General features: G+C 42.2%; 1 long non-coding RNA gene across 1 annotated transcript; it reads left to right on the plus strand.

Moving 5' to 3' along the window:
- Positions 1–3,992: 3,992 nt before the first annotated feature.
- On the plus strand, positions 3,993–6,440 carry LOC113028710 (uncharacterized). Its single transcript, XR_003273260.1, has 3 exons — positions 3,993–4,085; positions 6,090–6,219; positions 6,368–6,440. It is a non-coding gene; the product is annotated as an uncharacterized LOC113028710 (long non-coding RNA).
- Positions 6,441–7,408: the final 968 nt, after the last annotated feature.

Raw genomic sequence — 7,408 nt, forward strand, 5'->3', positions numbered from 1 at the left:
GCAGAGACACTTCCAGCACCCTCCATTTATTCTGTTTCCCTAATCAACGCTGATGGACATCTGACTGTTATTATCCACACTGTGAATAATAACAAGCAGGGTTAGCTAGTGAGATGGATATCTATCTAGATCTGTGATGTTCTTAAATTGTCTGACTTATTTACAGCTCTCACATGCAGAGCAAAACCCACAGATTCCACTGAGTGTGCCTTCAAAGTGTAAAAGATTGTGCAAAGGTTTAAAATGATAATAAACTCTATTTTAAAAAGAGAGACTTTACAACGAACTAAAGCAAGCTGCTGTTAGCTTCACTGACAAATTGGTGCTTAAACTGTGCACAAATATAATCTGTGAGCTTACAGGCACAAACTGAAAAATTTGACATATTCTAGCAAAAACAAGAAGAAGAGGAAGAAGAAGAAAGGAAGCTAAAACTAAAAAGCGCACATTTATGTGCAGAGTAAGATCAGTGAGAAAGTTCTCATATCCTGGAACAAAACATCAAACAATCATTTCAAACTGTTTCAATGGGATTAATACATGTTTAGTTTTAATACATTTTTTTCTTTATATTTATTTTTTAGAAGTGGCAATTTGAGATTGAACCAAAGTTGGTAATCTAACATCAAACCAAAAGCTCACATCTTTAAAATACAGTCATTTATTGAACTTTTTTTTTTGGGAGTTAAAAATGTAAGTAAACCTGATCACTCATTAGCTAAAATCAATGTAATAAAATGAAAATAGCAAAGAGCTTTATGAAAGCATTCAAGTGAAACGAATGAAACTTTAACGGTGAAAAAAAAGCACCTATATGCATTTTCGCACATTGATTCCTTGCATTTTTCCAGCTCCAAATGAGATTTTTTTTTTTTTTTTTTACTTCAATTAAACATGGAGGAGCAAGAAACCACAACTCCCAAATAACCGCCTCCGGGGTCAGGACCTCGGTGTAACAATGAGGCCCCTATGAGAATAAAGAATAAGTCCGAGCAGGCTGACTGTGATTCATATCTATCGCTTTTATTGTAAAACTGTAAACTGATTCCAAACCCAAACATTGCATCACTTAACCATTGTTCCCGGGAGAAAGGAAAAGAAAAGAAAAGAAAAGAAAAGAAAAGAAAAGAAAAGAAAAGAAAAGAAAAGAAAAGAAAAGAAAAGAAAAGAAAAGGTGATTTCTCTGTCAGACTCTCAGCTTCATTTTCTACCATAGATCAGAAACACAGGAGCGAGCTGCACGTCCCCGACCTGGTCCTGTTAAACAAACAAACAAACAAACAAACAAACAAACAAACAAACAAACAAACAAACAAACAAACAAACAAACAAACAAACAAACAAACTAACTAACTAACTAACTAACTAACTAACTAACTAACTAACTAACTAACTAACTAACTAACTAACTAACAAACAAACAAACAAACAAACAGCGGAGCGCAACCGAGGTGTATATAAATATATGAGCATATTCAAAAGGTAATTTATTTTAAAGGCAGCTGCTTATTTGGATGAAAATTGCTTTCAGGGAAACACAACAGGTCTCGAAGCGTCGCCACGAGTGCGTGTGCGTACGTGACAGAGGCAGAGAGAGGAAGCAGATTTCTGTGTAGTGACTCTGCCCCCTGTTGGGAAAAAAGCGCCCCCCCCCCTCATTTTCTTCTGCCTCCCTGTGCCTGCAGATCTTTTATTGAATCTCACAAGTATTTTTTAAGACAAAGCGATTAATAAATAAATAAATAACCAAAGCAGCAGATTGGCTGAATTAAACGTGCGAATATGTGATTCATTCCAATTCCAGGATGTGCGAGGAAAGCAAAGAAGCGGGACCCATATAGAATCTGTAATTAACGTCTCGCCGTTAAGCAGCTCATTAACTGAGTTATACATAAAGCTAATTTAATTAGCGTCGCGGGCAGCCTATAGTCTCCGCTTTATTGAATCATTCTGCTGCCTAATCCATCAGATACGCCGGTGGAAAAGAAATCAGAAAGAGTCTCGGATGCGCCCTCCTGATGATAATATGATCATCTCCGCAGGACAGAAGACCCCTCCGCCCCCCCTCCTCCCTTGACACACACCTCCCACCCTGCTTCCACCCCAGAGTTCAACATGGGGTCAGTGTCTTGCTCAAGGACACTTCAGCAGCGGCTCGATGCGACGACACCCTGAATTTAAAGTGTCGCGATCTCACCCCGGCTGTGTTTGTTTCATGGTTTTTTAAGCGTCGCGAAGACTTCTGTATAAAATACCAAGGTGGTGGAAATCAGTTGACTAACAAAGAGCACGCGCGCACGGTGGCACGCGCCTCATCGCCGCTTGGTGGCACTGGTGTGGTTTCTCTCTCTCTCTCTCCTGTGGGGAGCTTATAGGGGAATCATCTGAGAGGAACAAAGAAAGGAGGGAGACAAGAGGGGGGAGGCTCTCTCTCTTTCTCTCTCTCCCCCTGTGTGTGTGTGTGTGTGTGTGTGTGTGTGTGTGTGTGTGTGTGTGTGTGTGTGTGTGTGTGTGTGTGAGGAAAAAGAGGAGGGCTGGTGGTGGTGGTGTGGGGGTCTCCCAGGACATATATGGAAATTTGAACGGCTCGCATTCGCCAGAGCGCGCATGGCTGCTCCGATTCACCATCGCGCACCATAACCACCACCATCACCTACCTACCATTAAGACTTTGGGGCGCGGGCCCGAAACCCCCCTCATGTAACGGTGATTAGAGCTCCGTGATGATTTCCTGCCAGTCCACAGAAGAATACGGGCTACATCTACAGCTTGAAATAAGCTTGGCTGGAGCTCCGTGTGCGACAATAAAAGCTCAATGTGACTGCAATTATGCTCCTTTAAACCTGCCTGTCACACTAACAACATGGCAGACCAACATGTGGTTGAGGGGGTATGAAATGCAAATATCCTCTGACGTAAAACGCAATAACAGGGCTCAAAGTCTTTAACCTGCGGGTCACCAGCGTACTTTTATTTTATTTTATTTTATTTTATTTTATTTTATTTTATTTTATTTATTTATTTATTTATTTATTTATTTATTTATTTTAGGATATGCTTCAACACGCAGGGTATATATTTTAAATAAATTAATAATCAAGTACCCTATTAAAAATGTATTATTAATACTATTATTATTATTATTATTAGTAGTAGTAGTAGTAGTAGTAGTAGTATTAAATGTTGCAATTCACCCACTTTTAATGTAACCATTGATATTTTAAAAATTAAAAATTATATCTTTTATATATTTTTTAAATTTTTATATTAAAACACATCTGTCTAGCCCGGTTTATTATTATTATTATTATTATTATTATTATTATTGTAAATCACGTACGTATTGCTGTACATGTAAACCTCACAGAAGAAGCCGGTAGGGGCAGCTGTTCCTCCTGTTCCCCACCGGTGAAAAGCAGGCTTTCAGCGGCTGCTGCTCTTCCTGTGGCCGCTGTCGGGAGCTCGTTTTCCGCTCACATCCTGTTCGGCTCCCGGCTGTACTGCGGCTCTACGACCTAACCGCTACAGGCAAAGCGCGCAAACAGAAAGCGGATTTAACAGTTTAGAAAATGAATGAATGATTTTTATTTGATTGACTGGTTGATTTTTTTTCTTTTTCTTTTGCTCTATTTCACTCAGATTTCTTACACTGGAGCCGCCATATTTTTGGATCTTTTATTAATTTATTGAAATTTATTTTAAATATATTTTATGCTTTTATTTACTCTATTTAAATCAAATTAAGCCCCCCCCAACCCCCTTCTTGGTGTGTTTTACAGTTTCATGTCTTGACATTACACCAGACTCACATCTGTTTTTGCAGCAGTGCAGACACTCTGAAGTTGATCACTGCCCTGTTAGTTTGTTAGCATTGTTGCTGCTGGTTTTGGGGAGTCGTACCCCATCCCGCCTCCCGACCCTTACGATTGGCTACACCCATCAGACAAGGGTTTGCCAGCACTCCGACTGCGTGCTACTGTTGAATGGTTTATTCAGGGCTGAGCTTGCTCAGGGCTCGTTTTAGCCAAGCCACATGATAAGGCCTCAATCACAGAGGCAAGGGGGTCTGGATCAAAGTGAGTTAAGTGAGTAATTGAACTTTGTGGTTAGAAAGGTTCTCGTTGACATGTTGCCAAAAAAATTCCAGCACCACCACCACCCACTCTGCAACTCCCACAGGTTTTGTGTGTGTGTGTGTGTGTGTGTGTGAGGTTTGCAGCAGTGCAGAGGAGAGCTCAGGGAGAAACAACTCCTACTACGCAGCACGTCTGGTAATAAATTGTATGAATACTCCTCCTGTCACCTGTTTTGTGCAGAATGCCACTCTTCATGGTTGGCTATCTGTGTTGGGAGGGGTTGGGGGGGGGGGGGGTGCAGTGAAGTGGTTACACAAGCAAATTTCTTTCAGGCACAGTTGGGCCGCAGCCCGTGGGAAACACGGGCATTATGAAGTCAAGGCCAGTCTGATATCTGCAACGGAAGACTAAATGATAAGAGCCAAGCATAAAAAAGATTGCTGTGTGTATTATGAGCTTTTGCTGTTTTGTTGATGCTTGGAAACGGCAGAGGAAAAGCTTTGATATCATGTAACAGTTGCCCACAAGCGCTTTTTGCTGCAGGCAAAATTTATCTTTCTTTCTAACATTTTAAGCCACGTTAAATTTCTACAGTGGACTATTCTATTACTGACTACTGGGATTTAATAGTTCGTTGTAAAGTGCACACAGTTGTTTTTTAATTAACAGCCAAATAATTCATTCATCAACTTAATAAAATGCAACTTTGGAAACTGTTTTGTACCTAACACGTGATGCCTGAGGCTCACGGGCAGGGTCGGTCAGACAAACGAGGCTGGCACATGTCCACTGAAGCCCAAATTAAAACGCTTTACAATCAGGCAGGGCGAAGGACGGCCCTGAGGCTTTTCAGTTTCCTTGTACAGGGGGTCTTATCTGAGGATCAACTTTCATGCGAGCACTCCCAAAGAGGGATGTTTCTTTGTTCTATCAAGACCAGTCTCCCCAGCTTCTCCCTCTCTCTGCCCCCCTCTCCCTCTCTCTCTCTCTCACTCTCTCTCTCTGTGTGTGTTTGAAATATATGAGGAAATGTAATAATGAGGGGGGCAAAGTAGTCCATTTGTACCCTGTCGTATGCTGCAAAGACAGAGGACAGCTACATGACTGTTATTGAGTAGCAAGCTCCAGTGGCAGCACAACAAATAAGAAATATTTACTGCTCTATTCCCTCTCCTTTCCACTTTCCCAGGAATGCCCGGTTAATTGAAGATGGTAATCATTCATTCATTGTTTGCTGATGCAAAATGTAGCTGATGTGCGCAGAAATGTGCTCTCTGTGAGGCCGCCGTTGGTTTGTGTGGAATGAATACAATGTTGGACACAAAAGGAGCACGGCAGAATGAAAAGTGTCAATCTCCACCTGACTCAGAGCCCATTACAGGGTGAGAGAGGAGACAGATGTATGTGTGTGTGTGTGTGTGTGTGTGTGTGTGTGTGTGTGTGTGTGTGTGTGTGTGTGTGTGTGTGTGTGTGTGTGTGCTCCTGCTAGTGTGCGTGAGTGAGTGGGAGAGGTATGAGAAAGACAGCCAAAGGTGTATAAAGAGTACACATCCATTCACTGTCATGATTAGCAGCTATTATCAACAGCCTGAGCTGGTTGCCAGTCAGGCTGAATTATTCTGCAGTGAATCGACTTAGCAGGCAGTTTGACCGATGACTCTTTCCTAACGCTGAGCACTAACTCTGCTCAGTCTGATTTCATTTCCTACCTTTTCTGTCACTCCTCACATTGATTGGCTCCCGTGCTTTCAACCTGAACCTCTCTTTTATCAAACCCACCCTCCTTTATTTCTGCTGCTGCTTTTCCTTTGTCCGCAGCATCGAGTTTGTCCCTTTTTTCCCACTTTAGCTTAGCAGGAAAAAAAATGTCAGAGTGGACCTTCTGTGTATGCACACATGCATGCATGTGGACAAATGTGCATGCATGCATGCATGTTTGTTTGTGTGTGTGTGAAGTTTGCAGGGCAGTGCAGTGCAAGCAGCAGTCTGATCCATACTAATGTTCATTGATAGGAAAATCAATGGTGCATTGATCCAAACCTTGGCTCTGACAGAGGAGAGAGAGGAGGTGAAAGTGTGATGACTGGCGGAAGAGCAAGAGAAAGAGGAAGACGTGAAGAACGAAAGGGCTGCGCAGATGAAGGTAAACGGTAAAGCACCGCAGGGCTGTGTGTACCTGCAGATGACAGAGATGGGACTAAAGCCCTGATGGATGCTGTCGGGGATGAGTAACTATATGTGTGAACAACCTGTCGTGGCCTACTATTCTCTTTTCTCTCTCTGTTTCACAGAACTGCTCTCGAGAGTGGATGAACAAGCCTCAAATGGAACCTGAGAAGCAAAAAAAAAAAAAAAGGAAAAAAAGAGGAGAAACAGGAGAGGAGAGTAGGAGGGGAGGGAGAAAATCAATTTTCCCAGACAGAGGCAGGCTGGTCTAATGGAGGTCTAAAAGAAGAGGAGGAGGAGAGGACATATTTTCCTCTGATTACCTCCTGTAGCCTTCCTGGCAAACCTTCAAAGCTGTAGCGTTGCTAGAACGGTCTCACTCGGCCCAGCTTTTTGTAGGAGAAGGTGTGGAGACTGGTTGCTTCTTTCACTCAGCAGCAATCAGGCTGTGAGGTGGACAAGACGGTGCAGCAACAACAACAAAAAATCCCAACACAGCGAGGAAATGGCAAGTAAACACTGACCTGTAAGACACCTTAGAAAATAAAATCCTGCTCCAATGAGCAGAAACGACCATTTTTCTCTTTTATTTGAATTCTGAACATTTGAATGGGACATTGAAGGTAATTCTCTCTTTTTCTAATCTCCATGCTGCCCTTTCATAGCAGTTATGTAACCTGTTAGATCTCCAAGGGAGAAGATGAGCTGGATTAAAGGGATAAAGGCTTCCATTTGGCCAAGATGACCCATTTATAAAACATAAAGAAAGGAAATTTGTCCTTAGTGTCTCTGTCAAATGAAGGGAGATATCTGGAGTACCCCTTTTTGCTTGTGCTTCTCCGCTCAGATGGCCTATGACCAGGTTGCTATGTTCAATTTCCTGCAACAGGCTGGATTGTTATGAATTGGAGTGGAGTGGACCTTCAGTGCTATGCAGAGAAATTGCGGGCACTGATTTGTTCCAGTTCCAGCTAAGTGAATTTTAAATCTTGTTTATGGCTGTCATCATAAAATAAAAAGTGTTGCACGCCGAGGAAACGAGACGAGCAGAAATTTGGCTTGTGGAGCATCAAACCGCTGACCGAGAAAAGCACCGATAAATCCAAACGCTGGAGATTACGGTCGTAGGAAAAATAGACTGGAGTGGCTTAGGAAATGATTTCAAA

The sequence above is a fragment of the Astatotilapia calliptera genome, chromosome 9 (genome assembly GCF_900246225.1).
Source record: "Astatotilapia calliptera chromosome 9, fAstCal1.2, whole genome shotgun sequence".
Lineage (NCBI taxonomy): Eukaryota > Metazoa > Chordata > Actinopteri > Cichliformes > Cichlidae > Astatotilapia > Astatotilapia calliptera.